The 26638-nt window shown below is 33.9% G+C and overlaps 1 protein-coding gene across 1 annotated transcript in view; it reads right to left on the reverse strand.

The window, feature by feature from the left end:
- Nucleotides 1–25936, reverse strand: part of LOC128998612 (calcium-dependent secretion activator) — a 226535-nt gene extending 200599 nt beyond the window's left edge. The window contains exon 1 of the mRNA XM_054424824.1: nucleotides 25838–25936. The gene's annotated coding sequence lies outside the window, so the exon portion shown is untranslated. The remainder of the gene's footprint in view (nucleotides 1–25837) is intronic.
- Between the last annotated feature and the right edge of the window lie 702 nt (nucleotides 25937–26638).

Here is a 26638-nt window from a genome sequence, read left to right on the forward strand (position 1 = left end):
ATTTATTGTCTTAAATCGTTCTAGTTAATGGGGAAGTAAGCCTTTGTTAACTTACTGTTAATGAATTGCTTTAAATGAAATAATATAGCTTAACACGTCAAAATATTTAATAACCCTACATAACTTATAGTACATGTTTAATGGTTTATGAGGTGAGAGGAAGTAAACAACAATTTCTAAATGTTTATTTGCGTCTTTATCATTGCCAAGCAAAACGAACAGATTTTAGATTGTAGACATGTAACCAACAAAAGTATATACAGGGTGTATATAAAGTCCCGCACGGGCTTAATATTTTCTAAACGACAACAGATAAATCAATAAGATTTGGTACATCAACACCACACCTAAAAATCTACTTTTTCAAGGAACTATGAATTTTCTGTCATATCATGGGGACGTCCCGCAAGGAGTCAGAAGGAAATCTTAAATAGAAGCATAGATTGACATGTACATCAAATTAAAAACCTTTACTAGCAGAATACAATGCCGCAAATTTGAACTCAAACGGACAACCCAGCCAAGAATGACAGTGGTTCGAAGATTCATTTAATTTGCATTGCTATTATACGCTTACTCCTCAGGGGGCAGCCCTAGGAATCGGAAGAAAACTGTTAACGTAAGCATAGGTCGATATGCACATCAAATTAAAGGTCTTCACTAGTAGATTACAGTGCCGTAAATTCAAGCTCAAAAGAACGCCTGAGTAAAAAATGGCAGTCGTTCAAAGATTCAAAATAGCCGATTCAAGAAATCTTTGAACGGCCGCTATTTTGTAATGGGTGATCCTTTTGAGGCGTGGTTTCCGGCATTGAACTCTGCTAGCTAAGCCCTTTAAACTGATGTGCAAATTGACCTATGCTCCCATTTAAGATTTCCTTCTGACTCCTTGCGGGACATCCCCATGGTATAACAGAAAATTCATAGTTCCTTGAAAAAGTAGATTTTTAGGTGTGGTGTTGATGTACCAAATCTCATTGATTTATCTGTTGTCGTTTAGAAAATATTAAGCCCGTGCGGGACTTTATATACACCCTGTATATTTAAAACATTACTGCAGTAATTTTTCATATAAATACAGTATCCAGAAATGTTTATTCAACATTAGATTTTACTGTGGATATTAAAATAATTGTTTTTCTTAATGGGCTTGAACCCTCCCTAAGTAAGATTATAGCTTATGGTTTAGTCATCAACGTATCACTAAATTATGGGGAAAGTTATGAAAACGTTTTTTTTTATGGCGTATTTGATCTTATTTAAAATCATGTGTATAACACGATTTGGTAATGCGGAGTACGTATAACAAATTTATATTCTTAAGGAATTACAAACATGTTACCAAAAGTAGTGGCGAACCCTGTGTTTTAGACTTGACTAGTATGTTATGACTCCAATCTCAAAGAGGGTTTCTTAGGAATTTAAACGTAGTTTGTATCGGGTGTCGATTAAAAACTCCCCCAGGAACTAGAGAATAGAGATTACTAAGTGGAAGTGCATTTTGTAATTAGGGCTGCAGTAGCGTCTCGGCTCCTGTTTTGGCTTGCATAACCCTACAGTGCACACAGGCCCCAGCAATTACTAACTTAGTCTTTGTCCAATTAGATCTGTTTATTTACGGGATTTCTAATTAAATTGGTGTTTTAAGCAAACATTGTGTACCAAAACTCTCTAAAATTGGATGAAATAATATTTAAATTAAATGTTTATCTTCGTCTTCTTTTATAGGATATAATACTTGATTTTGGGGTTGAAAAACTCCTTGAGTTATAGAATACATTTTTAATTAGTCTAATATTATAGTCCAGTCACCATTACTCTACAGTTTGAATACCATGCGGCTTGAACAGAATGGTTGAGTTGATTAGTTTGTTACGATTGATAAAAAATCTGAACCAATGACAGTAAGTAAATAAACTGTCAAATGTATTGGCTATGTTTACAATGGACAGCGGATAGAATTACTGTATCAAGGATGGGCTTTATTTACAGAACAATTATGAAAATGTAGGATAAGTTTTATTTTGACCAGGATTAGGGATATTAAAAAAAAATTAAGTGGATATGGATTAGAATTTATAATAAATTTTATTAAAATTAATTGTTTTATAATTAAAAGATTATTTTATTGCTGAAATATACGTCAATGTTGCGTTTTAACAACCGAGCTAGATGGTTCAATCTTTAGTACTCATGTGCTTTACGTTAATTTGGAAGAGGTTATTTTGTGAACAGGACCCCTCCTAGAGTTTTTAACCGATTTCGACATTTGTTGTGTCAATTTAAAGAGCTCACGCAAAGGTAAGGGTTTTGCCCCAGTGGCTCTAAAGGTTTCCATGATAACCTTATAGAATAATATTTGTCTTTTATTTTAAGTATTTTGACGTTCACATATATTTCTCATTTGTTTATTTTATTCTTGTAATAACTGATCCAGTCTTAAGGTAACAACTCAAGTAACTCAATGATACAAGTTGCAATGCGGGTTTTATTTAATTAGTTTACCTTCATGATTTTTACTGTAAAGTGTAACAGAGTGTATAAAGTAATCCCATCCCAGTGAACGAGTTTTCAATATATGGTGTATCAGTAAACAGTGTAACAGCAAACCGCCTAAAAGTTACTCATTAATTAACTGCTGAAGAAATTTAAATGTTGAAAATTGACAGAATGTTAAATAACTATTACGACCCCCAAGAATTGGAGAGATCAATGTTTGGTCGGATTCTTGAAACAGTGTTTGGTAATTTTAGACAAGCATTACTTACTGTACCAAATTATAGGCACATTGTTAAAAAAAAAAATTATAAAGTTCATCGCATTTAGTGAAACATCAAACAGATTTTAACATAATTCATATTTCAAATTTGCCAATCTCATAACGGCAAGGAGATTGGGAAAATTATTTGGCCCATGATAATACAGATACCTACTGAAATAACAGGTAAAGGATCTAATATTGATTTTGTATGATGGAAGGATATTACAAGGACCAGCTGGATATTACCTTCTCTGCATTTTCACATGGACAGCTATTTGCTGCAAGTCAGGAAACTCTTTTGGGGACATTAAACTATTTTTATAAAACACTAATAAACAAGTTCAGCTCCTAAAAAACCCCCATAGTTAAATAGTCTAAATATTGTTTAAGAGGGTTTAAAAAAGCTTAACAAAGTAAGTACTTCCAGATGATACTTAATATTTAAATAGTGGAATCTAATCAACTAAAAAAAAAATAATTAAGAGAGTAATTTATTTCACATTCACTCAGTTTTAAAATAACTCCTGTAATACTTAGCAATTGCTCGATTTCAAGCAGCACACAGTATGGCTTATTCTTGTTGTAAGATGTTAAGTATTATGTTTGATAAACCTTTGTATCACTCATAGTTCAATAGCCGATCGAACTTTGACAATTTTAAATTCGGTTGAGAATATTCTGCTATCATTATCAATAAAAATTTACATCCAAATTTAAGAATTTAAACATTTAACACTTTTACTTTATCGTTTAATTCGCTAAGTAGATTGTACTAAGCAAAGCTTTAAGAGATTACTTCAGTAAATGGCAAGGGATTGTCTTTTATTTTTACTTTTACTTTCTTCACTTTATTGCATGGCTTTTGTTGAATAATCAAGTCTTAATCTATTTTGAGTCGCCAAAAACATTTAAAGAGAATTCTTAACAAAGTTGTACATCCTTAATAAATTGAGAAATGCATACCTAAAAAAATTTACAAATTAAACCTTATCAATAAGAAACTTTAAGAAGACTGTAAATAAAAAATAAATTAAAACATTCCTTGTTATATATTGCTGCTTAATGTTTTGGATTAGAATCTCTCTTTAATTAACATAGCTCATTATTAGTATAGTTAACAATAAGCGATCGCAAATAATAATTACTGAAATCCTAAAAAGCGGTTTAGAGCTCCGCCTCAGTCAACCAGGAACCAAACCATTTCATCGATTTTCCTTAAAATTAATATTTGTTTAATTACATGCAAATTTTCTCAATCAGTAATAGAGATATCTTTTGAAAATGATCATGATGTTTTATTTCGTTATTACCTATGCTACATGTGATTTTGAAAAAACAATTTCCCGTGTTGGCTAATTAAACAAAATATTTTAATTAAAACTTTTGGCGGAAAAGTAGTTCTATGTAAAATAAATATAAATTATTTCCACATGTTATTTTGAAATATCCCTGTGTAGCATACTACTAAAAATGAATCCCTACGAACAGGAGATTGGAAATAACAATTTAAATTCATGACATATAAATTTGGAGAGATTTAGTACATTTTTGAACTTGCTACGTTTTAAACCCCTCAGTTTACATTGATCGTTTACGATTCAAAGAGCGTGTTTTGTTTATAGAAAAATTTTGGAATATTTAACAGTTTATCGATGTTTTCCGAGATACCGTTTTATAATTAGGTGGTGTTACGTAACATACCATTTTCTCCCCAATAAGGAGGATATACTTGATACTTCTGTAGTTAATTTGTTCTTTTTTTATACAAGCAGATCATCGTATCTGCTGAACCTAAGTAGGCCTAGTAAATAATAAACGTACAAGTCCCTAAAATCGGAGGCCGGGGCCACACGACGCGGATCATCCGCGCGGACGGACCACGCGGATGATCCGCGTGGTCCGACAACACATTGAATCAAATGAGAGTGGCCACACGGGGCGATGCTAAGCCGCCTGGGCGGATTGTCCACGCCATGTCGCGGATTGTCCGCGCGATCATAAGCCGCGTTGGAGGGGATGACACACGTAGTCTTATGAGAGTGGCCACACGATACGGATTGTCCGCGCGGTTGGAGCTCATTTTCAAGCATTTGTAGTTGTTTTTTTTTATTTTGTGCTTGTGCGTTTCGGTTTATAGGTGTAAAATGTTCGATACAGACAAATCAATAGAGCTTGTTAAAGACAATGTGGGATTTCTCATGTTGTACATTTCTCATGAGTATATCTTCCTTAGTTATAAGCGGTCAAAGCAATTGAAGTAGCTCGTCAAACGATGCTATCTAGCCTACATGCGATAGTAACAAAAAAAGACTCCGAACTATGGTTTCGCATGTGCTCGTAAAAGGTTTGGAACACAAATGGTTTATCGGTTATGAAATGATGGACCCAATGATTTCGGTTTGCCTTAGGCTCTAGCTCACCACACGCTTCTAATGCACAAACTAACATACGTGTTTCTTCCATGACTACAACGAGAACGAGTGAATTAAACCATGTTAGAATCTTAGTACGTAGGCTGGGAAACCTCAACCGGAAGCGGTTCATCCGCTCCGTGTGGCCGGGACATCTTCGCGCGGCTTATGATCGTACGATCATAAGCCGCGCGGACGATCCGCCACGTGTGGCCCCGGCCTAATGGAACTTAAAATTATCGTGTCTTTAGAACTTCAAAGAGAATAGTGAATCCATACAGGTATCTATTTGCATTATGTCAACTGTCGGGCGGTCGTTGCACGATATTACAGTATATTGTATATTGTACGATATTACAGTATATGGTATGGCGGCCCGTTGTTTATTTAACCATCAAATTAATCATCTGCTGAGTACACATTGTCCGTCAACCCACAACCCCGTGATGACATTCGCTAGCGAGATTGAGTTGTAGATTGCATATCTGAGTAGGTTAATCATCTCCCTTTAATTCCTGGCTTCGTTTATAATTTACTACAGCTTTAGTGGTAGTTTGTATATTTTACACCCACAATATACGCTATGTTTGCTAGTTATCTATCGTTAGTTTGGAAAGTGGAGGTTTTGTACACCACATCTCTGAAACCATAGTTATACGAGATTGTGGTTTATTACGTACTCGAGAAACACGTGGAACATAAATCCACGCTTGAGTGGTATTTTTGGCTTAAGTGGTTAGAATTTATTGTTAATGTTATGTGTTTAACGGGATTGACTTTTTACGTTTTTAAGAACTGTACAAACCCTGCCGTCAATCGTCGACCTTTCTTTTAGATGAGATAAGCCAATGATAAATGACATCTGGTATGGAACAAAACCCGCTTGGGATCTACCTAGAAATATTAAATTGTGTGAGAAGTTCTAAAAATCACCCTATAAACCCTTGGCCCTTGGGGGGCCTATAAACATTTGACAACCAAAACAGTAGTTTTATTATTGGTAAATTAAAAATATCATATCTATTACATCCAACGATGTAATGCGTAATAGAACTTACATTTGTAATAGGTCTCCCTTATTATGGCAGGATTGTTTACTTTCGTAAGGACTTGGCTCAAATTAAACAACAAAAGCTCAGATTCTTTCACACTGAAAGTGGTAAACGCTCAAGCTAAAAGACTCAAAGAAACAAAAGCACACACCAGTTGTTACATGTTTTGTTTTATCAAGTCTTGTATTCGTGTTTTAAGTAATCTGGGCTCTAAGACTATGTTTTTGTTTACATGATATTTTAATAATTCCATTAATGAATTTGTTAGAGAAAACTTAGCTGTACGGTTTTGAATGAAAAATGGTATGCAAAAGATTACATGTATTGCAATTACAAAACGGGTTTATATATCAAAAGTTCTTACGGAGTTATACGATTGTATAACACATGTTTTGCCCTGCCATTAGCAAAACTATGCCATTTGGATGGCCTTTAAATTTTATGTAAGCGTTGGTCTGAAGTAATTGAAGTGTTAAAACTTTAAACACACGTTTTAATGGTATTTTTTATGTTCAGAGTAATGCATTTGAAGATCGTATTATCTAAGCCTACTGCATGTTACATATATACAAAAATGTTACTTTAAAAAAATGCATACCTATTGAAAAGGATTAAATATGCGTGTATGATATTCAATCAGTATTTTTTCTGGGATTAATTTTTTAACCAATGCGTAACAATTTTAAATTTAATAACTTAAATTCATAAATGTAATAGCATACAAATCTGAACAGTAAAAATAGTTTTACCAACATTACATTATTGTAAAAAATTGTGTTTCATTAAATACTTTCAATATTGTAGACTAACTAATGTTTTCTTTATTTCACCTTATTCCCAAGCAATATCATTCTTCAAGTAAATTTACACAGATTTCCTAGCACTAAGTTAAGTTGATATTTATCCAACTTAGCTTTTGATAGGCTATATTGCAGACTTTTGGCCAAGTTACATTCTAGGGAATATCCAAGTGCTTGGTTATCAAGACTAAAGCGTTATAGTGCATAGTCCAGAACAAAATTTAAATTTGGATGCAAACCAAGTTAAGCAATGCCAAGTTGGATTAAATTATTTTGTTAAGTGCTTTTAATTGAAAGGAGTTGTCCAAACGTGTGTATCATCCCTATCTTATAGTTAAAGTTTTGTTAGTAAGCATCATTAATTAATAAAAAATAAAAAAGTGTCCAATAAGTATGTTTATTTCAGGATCTGAATAACAATCTCGTAGTTTTAAGGAGAAGATTAACTTTTTCAGCTCGTAGTAAAAAATAAATTACGTAGGCTGGAAAATATCATACAAAAGTGGGAAATTGCATTAATAAAAACATTTTGGTATTAGAACTCTGGAATAAAATGTGTGTATTGTATCAATCATACGAGTAACACTGATTTATTTACCTAATGCGACTGATCAATTGCGAAATACCGGTTATTTTAGTAACCGGTTAAAACGAGGGTTCGAAGAATTTACGAGAAAAATTAAGGTATCATGTTATTTTTACTACCGTCTATTAGACTGTTCGTTCCCTAGTTTTTCGAAAAGTGTGAATGCCTTTTAAAACAATTTTATTTGATTACAGAAATTATAGGATTGCTTATACAATAGTTTTACTTTCTACGTGGTTAATAGAAGAGCGATAAGTTATAAACGAGTCACATCATTTTGAATAAAGCCTTAACAATCTTAAAAATCATCACATGTCGAAATAGACGTCATTTTATAGGACTTAACTGGACAAAAACATTGTCATAAACCCCTATTGAATAGGAACCAAATAAACTTGTTTATTTGGTGTCCAATGTAGGTGAAATATAAAAAAAAACTACACAATTGGTAACACATTTTCGTGGAATTGAAGTTTGTGCGTTTATTTACTTTCAAAACACATTTAGGGATACAAATAAATTTTGAACATCTACCAATACAACAATGAAAAAATGTTTTCCTTTCGAGGAAATATATTTGCTATCCTCGTAGAATCGATGTTTGAGTGTATCGATTTCGACTCATAGTGATCGCAGCTGCCCCGAGCTGAATATAATCCAATAGCTATTCTGACAAGCTCTTGTTTACACTGCTGCTGTCCTATTGTTCTTCCACTGCTAAGATCGATCGAGCCAAATAATAAGTTTTCACAATACTCCTACTTATTGTGATACTACTGCATGTGTTTCTGAATAAAATATAAACTTAATTCGTTTTGTTCGTTCTGAAACTAGTATATTTTCTGATAACTTGGCCAAGTTTGATGTGGATCCAAACCAGTCTGTGCAATAGTTTGCGAAAAGATATGAAGAGACTTTTGCAGCTATACATAATATAGACGTAGTTTTACCAGCGATGTAGATTGTATTTCAAGGTAATGATAAAACGTTTGACAAATAAATCTATTAACTGTATTTTTTTTATTGCGTTAAACTGTCCTAAAATTCTAAAATTCTAAAACGTTAAACAAAGGATATATAACTAGTATGGGTAAATCAGTTATAATATAGGTATATATAATTATCTGAATTTAAAAGTATTTTATTTACTTAATTTTCAGTGTATTTACGCTACAGATGAATACTGAATTCATTATGCGAATTGCTTTTTAACCTCTATGGAATAATGATAGTTTTGTACGTTATATAGAACTTACTGAACTGCACAAATCGATTATGAAAAAAACGTGTAAATTTGTGTCCCTTTAGCTAATATTAATTAAGTTAATCGCAATTTCATAATGAATCTCAATCCTGTTTCAAACTATGTACTATTTCTAAACGTTTATCTCCCTTCAAGCTTCACGCTCATTGTGTGAATAAATCAAGGAAGATTTACAGTTGGCTGATTTATTGAATACTAAAACTCAGTCCGCTAAATGTATTCTCTAAAAAGATCAAATGCTGTCTGTATGACATATGTTTCAATTTACAAGCTAACTCTGGTGAATTAATATGTATTTTATTTTTTATTTGTTGATTATTTAACAAATTAAACTACGAAAATCTCTCTCTATATTTTCATGACACTAGTTGTTTGCTAGTTGTTTTAATACATAAACAAAGGTTGTTAAATGATTGGATTAAACACACCTCCTCAAAGATTTGTCATTATTATGAATAAGATTAAAGCAATTTTAATGTATGTACGGTATGAGTTAAGTGTGTTTCGATATTTACTTTTGTTTCGTTATTTCAACAGCTGAATGTAACAAAGAAATACTAGGTTCCCCTAGTATTAACAAAAGAGTAGAGCGAGCTCCGCGGATTATCCCTAATACAAGAAAAAATAATACACTCAACGTTGGCGTTTGAATACCGGGATCGAATAATACAGAGATAAATCGAAAGAGTTATCAAATTTAAAATCTGTTGCATTATCCAAAGTGAATGAGGAATTTGTTCCAATTTGTGACATTAGTTGTACAGTAATATGTATTAAGCAGTTTGTGGACTACTGTAAAACAGAACGTAGGTTTTATGAAACTGCATTTTTCAAATATAAGACTAGGGATGGGGCAACAGGAAATGTACGGGAAGGAAGATGTTGATGGCAGTACTCCAAACAGCTGGTTGCGACGGCGGCATCTACACTGCACCAAAGTATATTTTACCATAAAAATCTTCATTTCAAAATAAAACTGGGCCGTAAACGTTTTGTCCTTTATAACATTTCCTAATATTACAAACTTGCATTGCTATAAAATGCTTAATGATTCCATGCTAAATTACTATCCAGCATTTTGGATCACCTCAATTATCAATCCATACTACACCCCATCACGGAATCCAGGAACAAGAAAAGAGAGTTCACAGTAGTAATTTTAAGGAGGAGTAATTTATTCAGACCAAACTGTAGAGGCAGCTCGTGTCTTGATACTTGGTGGTGAAGATCACAGAATCGATATAACACAATCAAGGTCTTATATCTGCCCCAACGCCATCGCCACGTCGTCTTGGCCTTCCTGCTCGAAAATACTCGAAAATCGACAATCGTCTGAAGAACTACGAAATTGTTCAGCTCATGAAAAGGCAACGATTCCAAAAATAAGACTGGTACATGTGCCAATGCTTTAGGAATCATCTTCATAATTTGTGTATTTTCACCAATCTGTATTCTAGTTTTTGTGGTCGTATCTGTAAAACCTATAGGTTTTATATAAAAAAAATTGTATATCCAATTTTAACTGATGAAAATTCTCGACAATAGTTCAAAGAATTGTCTACGAATGAGAATGTGGCGATATTTCAAATTATACTTAGTACTATACTGAACACGTGCCTCTAATTATCTTATAAGTTACCTATGTATTTCAAAAAATCTGTAGCCTATATCAGTTGTTCTTGTGATTGTATTTTTAACCCTCCATTTCAATTTCAACTGACAACCGTCTACAGAACTGACTAAAATAATTCATCACACTAGAGACAACAATTCGAAGAATTTTAATGGGCAATATATGGAATATGTGCATCTAATTTAGGAATTATATAATCATATATGTAGTTTCAAGAAATCTGTTTATAGGTTGTCGTTGTGGTCGTACTTGTGAAAAATATATAATGAGTTTTATACTTCATTTCGACTGGTAAGTGCTAAGTATTATTCTTAATTTCACAGGGGTACTTAGAAAATTTTAGATATCATTATCTGAGTGCTCTTACATAAATTTACTAAACTATTTTGCTCTGGTAACAGCCTGTTGTTTGCCCTGTCAAACAAAATTTCATTTTATGACCTGGTGCGTATTGATTGCAAATTGTTTCCAATAAAGTTTCCTTGATAGCCAAAACACAAATTTTATTTGTAAAGTAAAAATTAAATATAGTACTGATATAATTCTCAGTTGCATACAAGTAAAGTCTTTGATTTCCTAAACAGAGTGGGGCGCTAAAAGAGCGCATGGGAATAGTGCGGTGTAACCTGACTTGAGTATACAATTGAAACGGAACATTGTTTTACTTCACCCAACATGGATCAAACAAGCTTTATAAGGTTCTCTGTAGCAACAAACCTAAGTACTCATTAAGCCTAATGTCATTTAAATAGGGAATGAATTTGAAATTTAAGGAAATATTTTTATGAAAATGGAATCAGGCCTAGTCTGCAGGTATGCTGCAGCGGGGGTGTTTTTAATTGAGACCTTCAGGAGGGTTCCACGGCCCGCCGTTGCGCCGGCTGGTTAACATGGTCCTACAAAAAAGAACCTCGTAGTATTATTAAAGTGTTTATAGAGTTGAAGTGAACTGTTAATATTCACAAAGATCCAAATTATTCCCTGGATGAACTGAAAATTCGTAATTGTTTCTTTAAGTATTTACAAAATCATTTCGAAAATCCGTAAATTAATCTTTTTCACGTGTGAATTTAGCTTCTAAATAATGGTTGCACATTAATTTATCACCAACCATTGCAAGCTCTTATATGTTTGGAGCACAAAAAGCACACAATCATTGGAAACAAATTAGTTTTAGAGTATTGAGAGCCTGTACCGTAGAGGCATGTTCAGCCGCCATCTTGAATTGACCGGGTAGAACCCTCGTATATCCATAGTATACGTACGCATAGTATACCGAGTGCGCTATACTATATACTCCATCGGCCAAATAAAAAATCAATTAATTCTGATATTTAAGTTTTAAATAGTACCTAATGGAGACTTGGACGTAATAAGTTATTTTTTAGGACAGTTCACACGACGTGAAGTTAAATAGCATCCAAGGTTTCCTAAAAAAATGAGTACTTCGTAAAACACAAAAGTGCCATAATATAATACAATATTATTCATCAAATAACAGCTAAACTTTGAACTATTTTTACGAAGCTGTCAAGATGTATACCTCTAAAGAATTGTGTGACTAATAAACGAACCGGTATAGGAGAAACGTTGATAAGCAAAAATTAGTGTAAATAGTTTGCGATATTTTACTGCTTGTCATCTATTTGAACAGACTATTTATACAGTCATAGTGACGGATAAGGGCTATTTTGCAAAGTAATATTTCTACATAAATGTGTTTGCCTTCAGTGATGAACTTTCTTGCCGCGATTAATCCAAGTTGTTTGGGAGTAAATACGCTTGAGCCCGTGAACACAACTTAACAAATCTTCCTTACGTGGCTCGGGCTCACAGTTTGCCATCCTTGTACTTCAATAAACATTATTTACACGAACACGGTAGCTTACAGGTGGCATTGAACTCCACATCCTACTGTAACATCTGAAGCATTCTAAGCGTATTTCGTGTTGGTAACATTTGGCAGCTAGTGTACACTAAATGTTTCGTTTAATATTTTAGGGTATATTTTTATGATATTAGAGAGTTCCCCTATCGGGAAGTAGCTATTACCGTAGGTGGCACGGTAAGACCTAGATCCGGGACCGATGTACTTTATTCATTTTGGTGTCCCTAGAGGCCAAAAACACTATTCGTTCAAATGTATATATTTTAGCGTCCGTGAACGCGATAACTTGAGCATTTTTTGTCAGAGTTTGATTAAATTTGGCTTGAAGATGTAGGGCAGGATAAATTTGAATGAATTCGTGAACCAGCATGATCGGACATGGAAATGGGATTCTATGGGGGGATCTATGGAGTAAAAATTGGGTTTTCTCATTTTTGACCATAAAAACATAAGATTTCTTGATTTTTGAAACCAATTTTGTAGAGCTTCAAAACAAATAATTTAGGATATTTTAGTGTTTTTTTTACGGTTATTGGTTACGAAGAAAAATTAAATAACTGTAAATTTAAAATTCCCACGTTATCCTTGTGGAGAATAAGTGAACTGCTGTAGTTTGCTTGCTTATGGATATATTTTAATCAAGCTTGGCAAATTTATTTATTTTATATTAAGCTATTAATATTTTACTAAAAAGACACAATTTATAACCCTCCCTGTAGCAGCAACCCTAGGTACTTGTTAAACCTAATGTTATTTAATTAGATTGAAAATCCAATCAGGCAAATAGAAGTTTGCTTAGTCTGCAGGTTTGCTGCGGCGGGGGTATTTTGAATATCCTATATTTTGATTATGACGAAAAGGTTTTTAAGGGATTCCTCATATATGGTTTAGTGAAAAATGACCTTACTTCAAGACTGCTCAAACCTTTCTCTCGTTATAAACGAAATTAGTTTTTAGTTCTCGCAGGAAAGTACAGTAGTTGTGCACCGCTCCTAGAATATATACATCCCGGCTGGATCTACCTGCTGCAAAGCGCAGTTTACACCTATACATCTATACACATATACAACGTATCCAATTGACCAGTTTGACCCAATACCTCTGCGGCAACTCTTTGTTCTCCTTAGTTTTTAGTTTTTAAATTTGGAGTCTACCGCAGCGGTACTCCTAGGTGATAGTCAGGACTATTGTCCTATAATATTCAAGATAATGTTTAAGTTTGTTAAAAAGTTCTGGATTGAAATTGTTGTTACTCCTAAACTATAAAATCTATAGAAACAATACTATATTCAGTTTATAGTTATAATGTATTATAGTTTCAGGCCGTTTAAAAGAATTTTCAAGGCTCGGGTGACGTCCTACCGAGAAGTCGGCCAATAGTCTTCAAAGTAGGCCTATATCGAGATTGGTATCAAATTAAAGGTATATTCCATTAGAATTAAGTGACAAATAGAATTAGGGAAATTTTTTTTAGTTTTCATAAATAATGGACTCCGAAACTGGAGTTATCTCAATCATCAAATTACAGAGTTTCAAGAGGGATTCAGGCAAGGGTACTCAAAATAATAGACAACATATTTTATTTAAATGGTATCGTAAAATTGCAACTGTCAGTTAAAAGGGGAAAATTATATGCTTTTTTGTAGACTTCAAATCTGTTTTTTATACCATTGACCGCTAATTGGGGGGCTTTAATTTTCGAATTATCGTGCTTTGGGGTATCAACGAAAATGACAGCGATTCTACAGGATTATTACGCAGGTACATCAACGCTTTATTTATATAATATAGGTTTATTCTATGTTCGTCTTGGGTTGAAAAATCTAACACTACTGGTTCATGTTCAGTTCTTTTAGCTATTATTTTCTTTATGCCGTTTAAAATTAATAACAATATCTGATCATTGATTGTTAATCAATTCAATATTGTAAAATAAACATGATTCCATTCTGTTCTTCTTTTTACTCATTTTTCTCTCTTAATTTTTCATTAATACACACAAACACTCTACATTAATTAATGATCCTTCGAGCCGGATATTACTTAAGCGATTTCTGTGTTCAGTTCACAAACACTCTACAGGTTCGAGACCTGCATTATCTTCATCTCACTGTAGTTACTATTATGGATTACTCTTAACCTTTTAAACTATAAATGTATAAATTACTGATCTTTTACTTGGACTTTTCGCTCATCTTTAAATCAATGCGTGATATGATCTGCGAAGCAACCAAACAGACCAACATTAGATTCTGCTCTACAAAACTTCAAGTATGTACTTGGAAACGGAGAAACGCCCCATGTATGTTTACATGGCTCTCACCCGAGCCGGCAAGGGCTGAACGTCGAGGAAACACCTTTGTTTGTAAAGTTTCAATTTTAAAGTTACTTTAATTGACCCATACACTTTACAGGTTTGATATTTAAGAACCATTGCTACAATCTTGAGTTGTTCGTAAGTGGGTATATTTTGGCACAGCATTGCCCTCAAAATTGAATCGTCAGATTACAGTGTTTTATTGGTTTTTATGGTGCTCAACTATGATGAGCGAATGTCTAACCTCAGGGGAAGTATAAATTCATCGTCTCAGCAATTCTGCATAATAAGTACGTATGCACACAGGTTTATAGTTAAAATAAATGTTCGATTAGTTTCACGAATAAATCGTCTCTGTGAGTATCCACTTTGCGTAGGTTTGCCGCCACAAGGAACATAAACATTGTTGTACCTATTAAATTCCAATTAGACTAATGAATTACATTAATTGATTTATTTCCTTATTTCCTATTTCCTACAAATTTCCTTTTTTAGTGTCCTACTGTACAATAAAGTGTATTAATCTATTAGAGAAATGTGTGAAGGGACACTACAGTTTAAATTACAGTGTAGTTAGTTCACTATTAGCAGCTACTTCTCTCGGATAAATTTGCTAAAATATTATTAAATAATATCAGATATCGGGTTCGTTAGCTAAAAAATACAATCAAAAGAATGGAAACAAAGATTGAAGAGATTGAAGATAAGCAAATAATTAAAGACGAAGTAAGATTTTTTAAACAAGGCTGCTCCACAAGATTAACAAGAGGTAAGTGCAATTCTAACTTTTGAAAATTTGCTAGGAGTAGTGTGATATTTTAACTTTGTCAAATGTACAGGGTTTTATGTAACTTGTTAAAATAAAACGACTAAGTTGTCAGTAACTACCTGAAATATCAATTTAATATTTGGTTTGTCGTGGGGGGAGGTCTCCATTGCAGGGTTTTATAGAGATATTCTTGGCTAAAACCCCATATTTTTTAGAATAAGCCTACAGGTTAAGGATGGTATAAAACCCCTTGTTGATCGGTGATTGGCGATATTTGAACCATAACTTCTAGACTACTCACTACTCTGTAACTACGTTTAATTCATTAAAAGTTACCAGTACAACCGCAATTTTATTTATTTGCAAAACTGCTTTTCATCTGTTAATTGACTTTTGTAGTGAATTGTTATTTGGTAAATAGATTTAAGAATTAAAGAAATATTTTTACATTTCTTATTAAATTGTTTAGTTTCAAAATTTTGGCCATCAAATGATTTAAAACGTAAATGACATAAAAGCTACATAGGTAAAAAAAAAAAACTACCGCGTTAATGTTTTATTTACAAAAATTAACAAAAATCTGTTCATAAATCATGGAGAAGACTCATTTTTAGATAGCCTACAGTACTGTGTATTAAACATTATATTTGTGATCTTTGGGTGACACTACTGCAAGTTAGCTAAAACAAATAGTTGTTTTAATATTTATTTACCCAATGAGCATAAATATTTTGCACACAGTAGGCTATCTTAAAAATTAGTTTTGTCCCTTATTGTGAACCGATTTTTATATCGAAACTGGAGGCGGTACAGATAAACTTTGATTTTTGGAAATTTGTATTATTATTATTTGAGTTCGACGGTCTAGGAACCTTCAAAGGTGGGTAGAGAGTTCGTGGACGCCCTGCATATGCATCCCTTGAGACCAGAGAAGTTCTAAATATGGACTTGAAGCCGTTTTGGATGGGCAGACGTAAAGGTAAAATGCTACTACCTGCCTCTAAAAAGAAAATGTAAAATATACACTTTGTTAAATGCACATTTTACAGTACCAAACAACAGTTATACGAGTATACATGTATACAAACAACTAAATAATGTTTCAATTCTCAGTTCACGCAGTAAAATGTATGACCTAACAAAGTTTTGATTGACATGAGAAGACATTTAAAATGTGTTTCTTTTTTACATTCCTACTGATAGTACGGACGTATAATTTCTATTCAGCTTGACACAAAGAGCTAGGTGAAGCCATTGCTCGAGATATACATTATATAGATTAGAAAGAGAACAGTCGGAGCGCCAGCATACTGCTAGCTGCGTTCTCGACCATTCTCGGAATTAGTTTTTGATTAACTTTCATCAAGCGATCGTTCCACATTTTACTTCTTGTCGGATAAACTTTTGGAGAAATACTTATGTTATTAAGCAATAGTTTATAAGTATAATTTGTGAAATCTATGTGTTTTCTCGATTAAAACATTTAATTTGTTCGATTTAAGTTTTTTATATCCCAAAAGAGGTTTAGTCCTTAAAATAACTTGGTTTTATGTCACATATTTTTAGGTGGTATATGTTTGCTGAGAGATATAATCGGTATTGCCATTCACAATTTTTTACTTTTTAAAGATCAGAAATCGGGACAGTAAAAAATCGAAACATATTATTTTAATGACATTTATGGGTTCATCCGTCACGTGTTTTGCATTTGGCTAAGTTTTTTCTTAAATCTGAATTTTGACCAATATATCACCTTTTAGTGAATTTTCCATGTAGAGAATGAACTATTGCCATAGGGGTTTTTTTTCATCGTAAGACCCAGGCCACAGACAACAGAGTATTATATTGTCTGTGCCCAGGCCCTGGACCAGTTAACTTTTTCGTTTTGACCCCCCCCCCCAGAGACCAAAAAACACAATTCATTCAAATTCATATTTCTTTTTTATAAATAAAAGTGTCCTTTAGCACGATAACTCGAGTAAAAATTATCCGATTTTGATTAAATTTAGTTGCAAACTACAGTAGTAACCTTGCGTTTATTCGAACGAGTTCGTGAACAAGCATGGTCAAACTATGGGAACGAGGTTTTATGTAGTATTTTTTGTATTCATAACATTTTAATCTTGAAACAATTATCTTCAATAAATAAATACATAACAATAAATAACTTACATTAAATAATAATCAAAACTTAAACAATTAATTGGGGTTTCCCATTTTTGGCCCTCAAAATATAATATTTCGCAGTTTCTTATAAAACCATTATGTTAAGCTCAAAATCCAATAATTTAAGGCGTTGAAAAGGTTCTGTACGTCAAATGGTTACGGAGAAAATCCTAAAAGACCATAAATAAAAATTCTCATCTTATCAAGAATAACTAACATTTTTGCTTCTTTATGAACAGACTATTGTAATTTAAATAAAAAAAAAATACTTTATTGTATTCCTTGTAGCAGCAAACCTACGTACTCACTTAACCCAATGTTATAGAAATAGGGAATAAATCTAACATGTTTAAGGGATTATTTTAGTGGAATCTGATCAGACAAATGGCAATTCGCTTAGTATGCTGGATTGCTGCAGTGGGGCATTATGTTTATTTACCGAGTATGTAATAATTTTATATTCACTCAATAATTCTCACTCTCAGGTTGGGCAACGTAAATTTGTGTACATTTCACAGTAAAGAAGTGTATTTACATGTAGGCACTTTTACTGTACCATAAATAATAATATTACGTCCATTTGATAAACATTAACAAAGAAGATTAGTGTCAAGACGACAATTTATGAAATAGAAATACTAATCAAGCAACAAATTAAAAAAGTAAAAATTAAGTCATCTCCTCAAACATTATAAATACTGAAACTGACTATTCTTTTGATTTTAAATTACATGGTGTGAATACTGAAAAAGCTTATAAATCATAGCTTTGAAACCCAACTCCTATTAGAAGTATAATGCCATAAAAATATGGCATCATGGTAAACACCCTATTCTAAACGATTATACACTAATTCAAATATTACACAACACTTATAGATCTGTAAACGCCTGAATCGTATTACAGATCTGCTATGTTAGCTAAACGTTATTTTACAGATTAATATAGAATCTGACATGAGAGAAGCCGTTGCAAGCCTCAGATCAATATTGATTCTAAGAAGTTGTACAATTTTATGAATCTGAATATAAATTTAGTTTCGTTTGTTTAGCTTGCAATCCCGAACTGTTAAGATTTTATAATAGAATAAATATATAGCTTCGTTTCAGCATATATGAGGGTTTAGAGCAATTTACACGTGTGTTATACAACCACGGGCTTTGCGTTTTGCACCGATGATGTATACAGGATGATTGATATAAGTGTGCCAGCCGTTTTATTCGAAAACTATAAGAGATATCAATAAAGTTAAATGGTAAGTGCAGTGGATTTTTATTTTAAAAATTGCCGTAAAGTCGAAAAACATATTTTAGCCGCCATTTTTCCTAAATGGCCTCCAACTTTGATTTTTCATATGGAACACCCTGTATTTTATTATGTATTCCAGTAGACGATGTAATTTTAAGACGATTTTACTCTTGTGTTTTTTCATAAACCTGACCGTTTCAAAGATAATAATGGTTAAATTTGTGAAACTTCGAATAGTTTTCAAATAAAACAGCTGGCTAGCTTGCTTAGGCCTACATCGAAACTCTTTCTCATGCCGAAATTTCAAAACTTTAACCATTATTATCTTCAAAACGGTTAGGTTTATGAAAAAAAAACACAGGAGTAAAATCGTCTTAAAATTACAGTTTCTACTGGAATACATAAAATACATCACAAGAAAATCAAAGTTCGCGGCCATATTGTAAAAATGGCGGCTAAAATATTTTTTTCGACTTGACTACAATTTTTAAAATAAAAAATCCAGGGCACTTACCATTTAACTTTTTTTGATATCTCTTATAGTTTTTTAATAAAACAGCTAGCACACTAATATCAATCACTCTGTATGTTAAGATTTAATCTAGTTTGAAGTGAAAATATTAGTTGCAATTTTCGATTTGTATCGTTCAAAATTTAGTAAGATTTATTTATTTAAAATACAACAATACATTAAATGTCCCTGAAAATTTTACTGCTGAGCCGTCCGTTCAGGACTGTGAAATGTAAATAAAACTGGTGCAACAGAAATATCGCATTAAGATTACTCCGATTTTAAAATTACTCCGGGCAAATGAATAAGAAATCCGTAGATTGTCCGCGTTTTCGATGAGAAAAACACACACACACGTGAAAAGGCTTGATTACTCTGAGAAAATTTACATCCAACTTGCCAGTTGTGTGCGCGAACCCACTATAGTTGTGGGCCGATAGAACGATTAGTGTTTTCCGATTCGTTTATGAGTAAAACGTGGCCTTTACTGTTTAAAAGTATGAACGCTTCACAGTTTTCCCGGAGTTTCTTAAATTGTAAGAATGGAGCAAATGGGATGCACGTCAAAGCCACACATTTCTAAGAGGAAATGACAGCTGACAAATGGGATTAATAAGAAGCAGTTAATCAGTGACTAACTAGTTAATTAGTGACTATTCTTTTGACTTTCGACATTTTCGATCATGAAAAGTACTCACACATGACTTTGGTTAGAGGCATTGTCAACCAGTTTTTAACAAACCGATTGTAAGCTAAGAGTGATTTTACACCTGAGATTTACAAGCAGCTTGTAAAATCACCTGTGAGTATATTGTACACTCTGATATATCCACCCTTTATAATGTTTTTTTTTTTTTTTATGGGGAGAAGTTAAAAATATATTTACGCACACTGAGATGCTCAATGGCCTCTCAGTAGTGCCGGACTCCCGCGGGTGCGTTGTCCCCGGACTACCGGCTAAAAAAACCTCCTCATCTCCTAGGACACTAGCCTGGAACTGTTTAGCACATTACTTCAAGCTAGGCCTTTTAAACTACGCCACTAGGGCTTTCCTTCTAGTTTCCTCAGAAAACTAAGGCCGATCAAGATCAACCATCTTTTCCCGAAGTATGACCTCGATGAACTGCTTTACACAGTTCCAGGTTCCCTCCCCCTAGAACATAGCTCCAACGATGTTGTTGGGAGTAATATCGACACCGATCTCAGAGATCAAGGAGGCTCGGCAGACATGCCACTTGACGCAAAACTTGCTCGCCACTTGCTGCTCGGCCGTGTCTGGGACAGTACAGACATATCGGGCAGGCAGCCTTCCCCATTCTGTGTAAAAAGGCCTGGAAGTACCTGTGACCCGAAAAAAACCATACTTCCCACTTCAGGTGTCGTTTCTGCCTCTTTTTGGGTTAGGGAACCAGAAGTTTTATTCTTGCACATTTGAAAAGTTTTCTTTTTGGTTGTGTTCTGCCATTTTTTCAATTGTTTCAATTCAATATGCTGTGCCCTCGTGAGAATGTCACCCTGGTTCACATCATGCACGGCTATACTCCATGCCCTGCGTCCCCCAAAACCCAGAACGCCCCAGACAATGCAGTGGCCTCGGCAGACGTGTCGTAACACTTCGGCCCAAGTAACACTTCGGCCCAGTAACATTTCGGCCCGCAACCCTCAGATGTGACCTACGGTCCAACTCTCTACCTGCCCACTAGTAACACTTCGTCCCAACAAAATATTTGACAGGTTAGGTTAGGTTAGGTTATGTTAGGTTAGGTTAGGTAAGGTAAGATTCCACCGATTCTCCGTCATGTGAGGTCAGAGGATGCAATTGGTGACGGTTGGGCGACATTCCACCAGAGGGTGGTTGCAAAGTATACAGGTCATGTACCTCTTACTACCTGAACTGCGTTCCTCAACCCTTGTCAATTTTTCGTCGGGCCGAAATGTTACTCCATTAGCTTATTTAATCATCTGTAAAAGCAAGTGGGACGAAGTGATACTGTTTTTCTAAGAAATTTGAGTTTGGCCGAAATGTTACTGGGCCGAAGTGTTACTACATCTCGGCAGAGCCCTAACCGCAAAAAGGCCGCAACAGGGCCCTATACTGGTGCAATCCGGCACTACTACGGCCAAAGAGATTTTCGCCGGATGATAGGACAGCCAGGTCATTGCCGGCAATTCTGACCCGGGCCCCTGTACTATCCGGCAGCCTGGGATGTGCAAGAAAGACCTAGTTTTTAGCCTGTACTCTCTACCTGAATAGACGTTCAACGCATTGGGAGACAAAAGGACACAGAGCCATACAGAAGAATAGACTAGAGTGATTTAAAAAAAGTTGGTATATTGATTTTAAACGGGAAATGTTGGTATGCAGAGGAGACGCTAAAAAATGGGTGCGCTCCCCCCTCTTTTAGTCGACTCTTACGACGAGCAGAGGTTACTGTGGTATATTCTAATGCCGCAGTAACCCCTGCTCGTCGTAATGTTAAGCTAGTTCGTCATTCCCATACGAACAATCAGTTTTGTGTTGTTTTAAACTGAAAAACTAAAGAAAAAGTTTCTGTTACATAAAATAATCCTTTTTAGATTACATCGTCCGATTAATAATACATAGTGTGAAATAATGTTGTAACAATTGTAATTGCAGAGAAGTTGTGGTCCCGATTGAGAGAAGTTACATGAAAATAAATTACTGTTCGACGCGCTCGATAAAAATGTAACAAAGCCTAGCAATCGTACAGATGTGTAATCATGACGTAGACAATGTTTTACTGCGTCTATTTGTTACACACAAAACTATGAAATAGTGAACCAACTCGAATATGACTACTATAGCTTGAGACTATAATTTTACTTTTTATAATTACTCAAGTAAAGAGTAGGGGCCTATAATTTGTTTTAACTAGAAACTTAACAATTTGTATTTCGTAGAGATGAATATAACATACGAATATACATATCAACTGTATCGCCTATGAATGTTTGTATATTTCTACATATTGTTAATTGTAAGTAAAAACAAGTATTCCAGAATTACACACAATTGAGTGAATGTTTGGTTAATTTCATGCTAAATTTATATAAATTAGTTATAAGGAGTTCTGTTATATATGGTACCTAGCCTGAATTAATTGGGGGAAACACGAATAAATTACCTAATTAACGACAATTTGGCACGGTAATAGTCACAATTTAAAGTAAGTAGATAAAAATACATTTGGAAAAAACATCCACGAATTAAAATAACTTTTAAATTCAACATGTACTTTCCGTAAGCTCAAATAGAAGTAAGTATTGTAGGTCTACGTTTTTCGTTGCTGTTTAAAACAGATCCGGTTTCCGTAAATTGTTGACAAGTCAATGAATAGTTAATTTGTTTGGTACTGGAATCACACCTAGAAACTTAATTTCAAACCATACATATACTCTATTTTAGTTTGCGAAAATACCATGTAACAATAAATTCCCAATAAGACTAAACCTCATTGATAAGTCTGCGACAAGCATCAGCTGATTGGTAATGAAGTAAAGAAAACAGGGATATCAACGTACCTTTAATTTTTTTGTCGTTAAATAGTGTCTCACGGTACCTGTAATTTGGGTTGCGTTAAAAAAACACCCTGTATGTTCTTTTTTTTCTTTGTTCTGCATAAAAGTCCCAATTTAAACATAGGTAATTTGGTGCTGCCATGATTTTGCTGTTCAGCTGACAACCCGTAGTTAAGATTAGGGAGCATTACACAGCATGAACGCCTAACGCCATGACTATCAAGATAAGTCAAAAAGTGTAATTTTACATCAAATTTGAATGTAAAGTCTTACATTATTAGGATTAAGTCATTCTAATGTTTAAATTTTACTGCAATTTTTAAGTTTAAAGGAAACCCTAAAAACTTCTTATAGAAACCGCAATTTTTATGAACAGTTTTATTTTACATGACATTTAAGATTTCCTAAGTCATTATTTCTGCATCCAACCGTTATATGAGTTTAACTACTTAAGTAGTTTTAATAGTATATACTAACATTCCGAATTTAAAGTTTTCTGTAAAATTAGTCCAAAGGGAAGCTTTGTTGAACTGATCCTGTACTGCATAAAAAATATATTTTACATTATTAAACACAATGGGGTTGATTTTTTTCAATAAAACTTATCACCGATATTTAAAAAATTTACTTGATTTTTAATGCTGATTTGGATGTTTTTAGTTGTCTGCAACTGTGCTGACTCCGTATAGTCAGAGATATTTAAAGGACTGATAAGCGCGACTCATAGGTGTACTAATTATAACTATGTCACTAAACAACAATACTAGCATGGGCGCCCATCAATATAAACGTAAATCTTTAGATTTTACTGTAAAAAAATAAAATGACAAAGCAAATTTAGGTACAAAATTGCGTAAACTCAACCATTTTGTACCTAAACTGCAACCATTTTCTCCCCTCTATACGGGGGGTTATTCCGAACCCCCTGCCCTCCATTATGTAAAATCTAGATGGACGCCCATGTCTACTAAGAAAAAAACCATCTTTTTAATTCACAACCCAATTTTATGGTTTTGATTAATGGGAACATACATAATCTATTTTAATTCAATCCAGTATAACAAAATATTTATTGAATACTATTCATGAATATTGCGCCTACGACATCCAAGCCGTGCGGTTGTCCAAACAACGTTCAACAATGTATCTAAAGGTTGTGCAATGCAAACACAACATCTAACATTATGAACTTACTACAGTTCTACTCAAACAATATTTACTTATAAGTTTCCCAAATCTTCAAACAAAATTTACCAGAATGTATTTGAGAATTGCGCAATTGTTCAAGCAATATTTACATAATGTACTTAAAAATCACGCAATTACTTAAACAACATTGACACAATGTTCTCTTAAAGACGTACAACACAAAAATCGCTTGAGTAGCCTTGGAGAGACCAAAACCATTTAGAATTTAGAATCGTTGTCTGTTGGCGTATTTTATGAGCACTATCATTGTTACTATACTCCTTGAAATTGTCTCAAAAATAAGGTATGATTGTTACAAAATTATAATTAACTTAAGCTAACTACATAGTAGCTAATCATTACTATTTTTAAAAAGTACATCAAAGTAAGTAACACTTCAAGGGAGTTTCCAAAAATACTGTTTGTGAGTGGTTACTCTTAACATTGAGAGTTAACTTTGCCTAGTGCCGAGTGCTTTTAAACTACATGTCCATAGCTTACTACTATACTTTATGTCTTAGGATAAATTAATATTTCATCTAAATCTCGGGGATTTCGAAAAATGTTTAATTTTTTGGAAAAATGGATTGCAACCAAGGTTTAGCATTTATTATAACTTTTAAGATATGTTATTATTCGTTTTATACTTATATATAAGCAGTTCATAGTAGTTTATAACTAAATATAACATTTTCAAACGTTGGTAAACCCAATTAACAAATTTAAAAAAAACATTGTAATTTTGAAATCAAAAATAAAATTATCAATAACAGAGTGGTTCTATCTTACACGTCAATGAATGAACTAAGGTTTCTTGGTAAATTTGACTAGGCCTATCTATTATTTAGTTTAACAATTTTGCTAAGCAGAGTATAGATATTTTTATTTTTGCATTATATATTTTTGTAAGGTTTATTATTGTAGGGAGGATTTTTATTTTACCACATCTATCCCAAAAGAATGGAATGTAATGAAAATATATAAATCCAGACGTACTTCATATATTATATGTAAGTAAATAGTTTGGTGCAGTGTCAATTGTTAATTTTTACGATTGGTTTAGTGTTCTTTTGCGTCATTTTGGCGAAATAATGCTATTTACTAAACAAAATAATCTGCCTTCTTTGTTTTCTTATTTTCTTTATTGTTTTCCTGAAGTCAATGAACTCATTCAAATAGTCCTTCGTATTTGCCAGTATTAGACTACTCTAGGTACTTGACATATAGTATTTAAATCACACAAAGTATTTAAATAACAAAATGCCAAGTTGGTTCAAAAGGATAGGTTGACACCGAAGTACACCAAACATTTATAGCCTACAAAATATCCAACATTAGACTAACTGGAATTATATTATTTATATTGAAACTGTCATATCAAAACCCCCTGGATAATGTTTTAGCCAAAACAAATTTTGATAAATTGCTCAGTATTAAGCAGCGTTTAACTAGTTCGATATACTACGTTTACTCAGGCAATAACGAGAATCAAATAATGTTCCAAGTATAGAATTACTCACTCGACTTCGGGGAAATTTGACCGTAAATATAGTGTCCATGAATACCAGGGTCACTTCAACACTCCCTCTTCTATTAGATTCACAGACAACCTTTTTATTCTTTTAGCTAGCAATTAATGTATTAAACGTGACTTAAAATCTAACTATTAGGTTCTATTAACTAAACTAATAATATTTACTTACGCCAAACACGAAAAACGAGATACAAAAACTCACAAAGAACGACAACCGGTAAGTTTTTACTGACGTAGGAGTGTGACGACTGGTACGAGTCACTGTGCGGTGCTCTCAGTAGATCAATGAGGCGGAGGTGGTTGAGTGTGCGCGCACCGCGCAGCTACACGACCCGCACCATTCACGCTGCCACATTGATCGTGGACAAGCTTGCCACAGCCACGGCCTGCTTTACAACCTTAGCCATCGTCAACTGACATCCTTGATGACTGCAATGACAAGATAGGCTAAAATTGTGACCTTGGACCCGCACCATCCACGCTTCCACTTTGATCGTGGACAAGCTTGCCACAGCCACGGCCTGCTTGACAACCTTAGCCATCGTCAACTGACATCCTTGATAACTGCAATGACAAGATATGCTAACATTGTGACCTTGGACCCGCACCATCCACGCTTCCACTTTGATCGTGGACAAGTTTGCCACAGCCACGGCCTGCTTGACAACCTTAGCCATCGTCAACTGACATCCTTGATAACTGCAATGACAAGATAAGCTAACATTGTGACCTTGGACCCGCACCATCCACGCTTCCACTTTGATCGTGGACAAGCTTGCCACAGCCACGGCCTGCTTGACAACCTTAGCCATCGTCAACTGACATCCTTGATAACTGCAATGACAAGATATGCTAACATTGTGACCTTGGACCCGCACCATCCACGCTTCCACTTTGATCGTGGACAAGTTTGCCACAGCCACGGCCTGCTTGACAACCTTAGCCATCGTCAACTGACATCCTTGATAAC

The sequence above is a fragment of the Macrosteles quadrilineatus genome, unplaced genomic scaffold, assembly GCF_028750875.1.
Source record: "Macrosteles quadrilineatus isolate MER2022 unplaced genomic scaffold, UCM_ALF_1.0 Scaffold_7__1_contigs__length_78375512, whole genome shotgun sequence".
In the NCBI taxonomy this organism is placed as follows: domain Eukaryota; kingdom Metazoa; phylum Arthropoda; class Insecta; order Hemiptera; family Cicadellidae; genus Macrosteles; species Macrosteles quadrilineatus.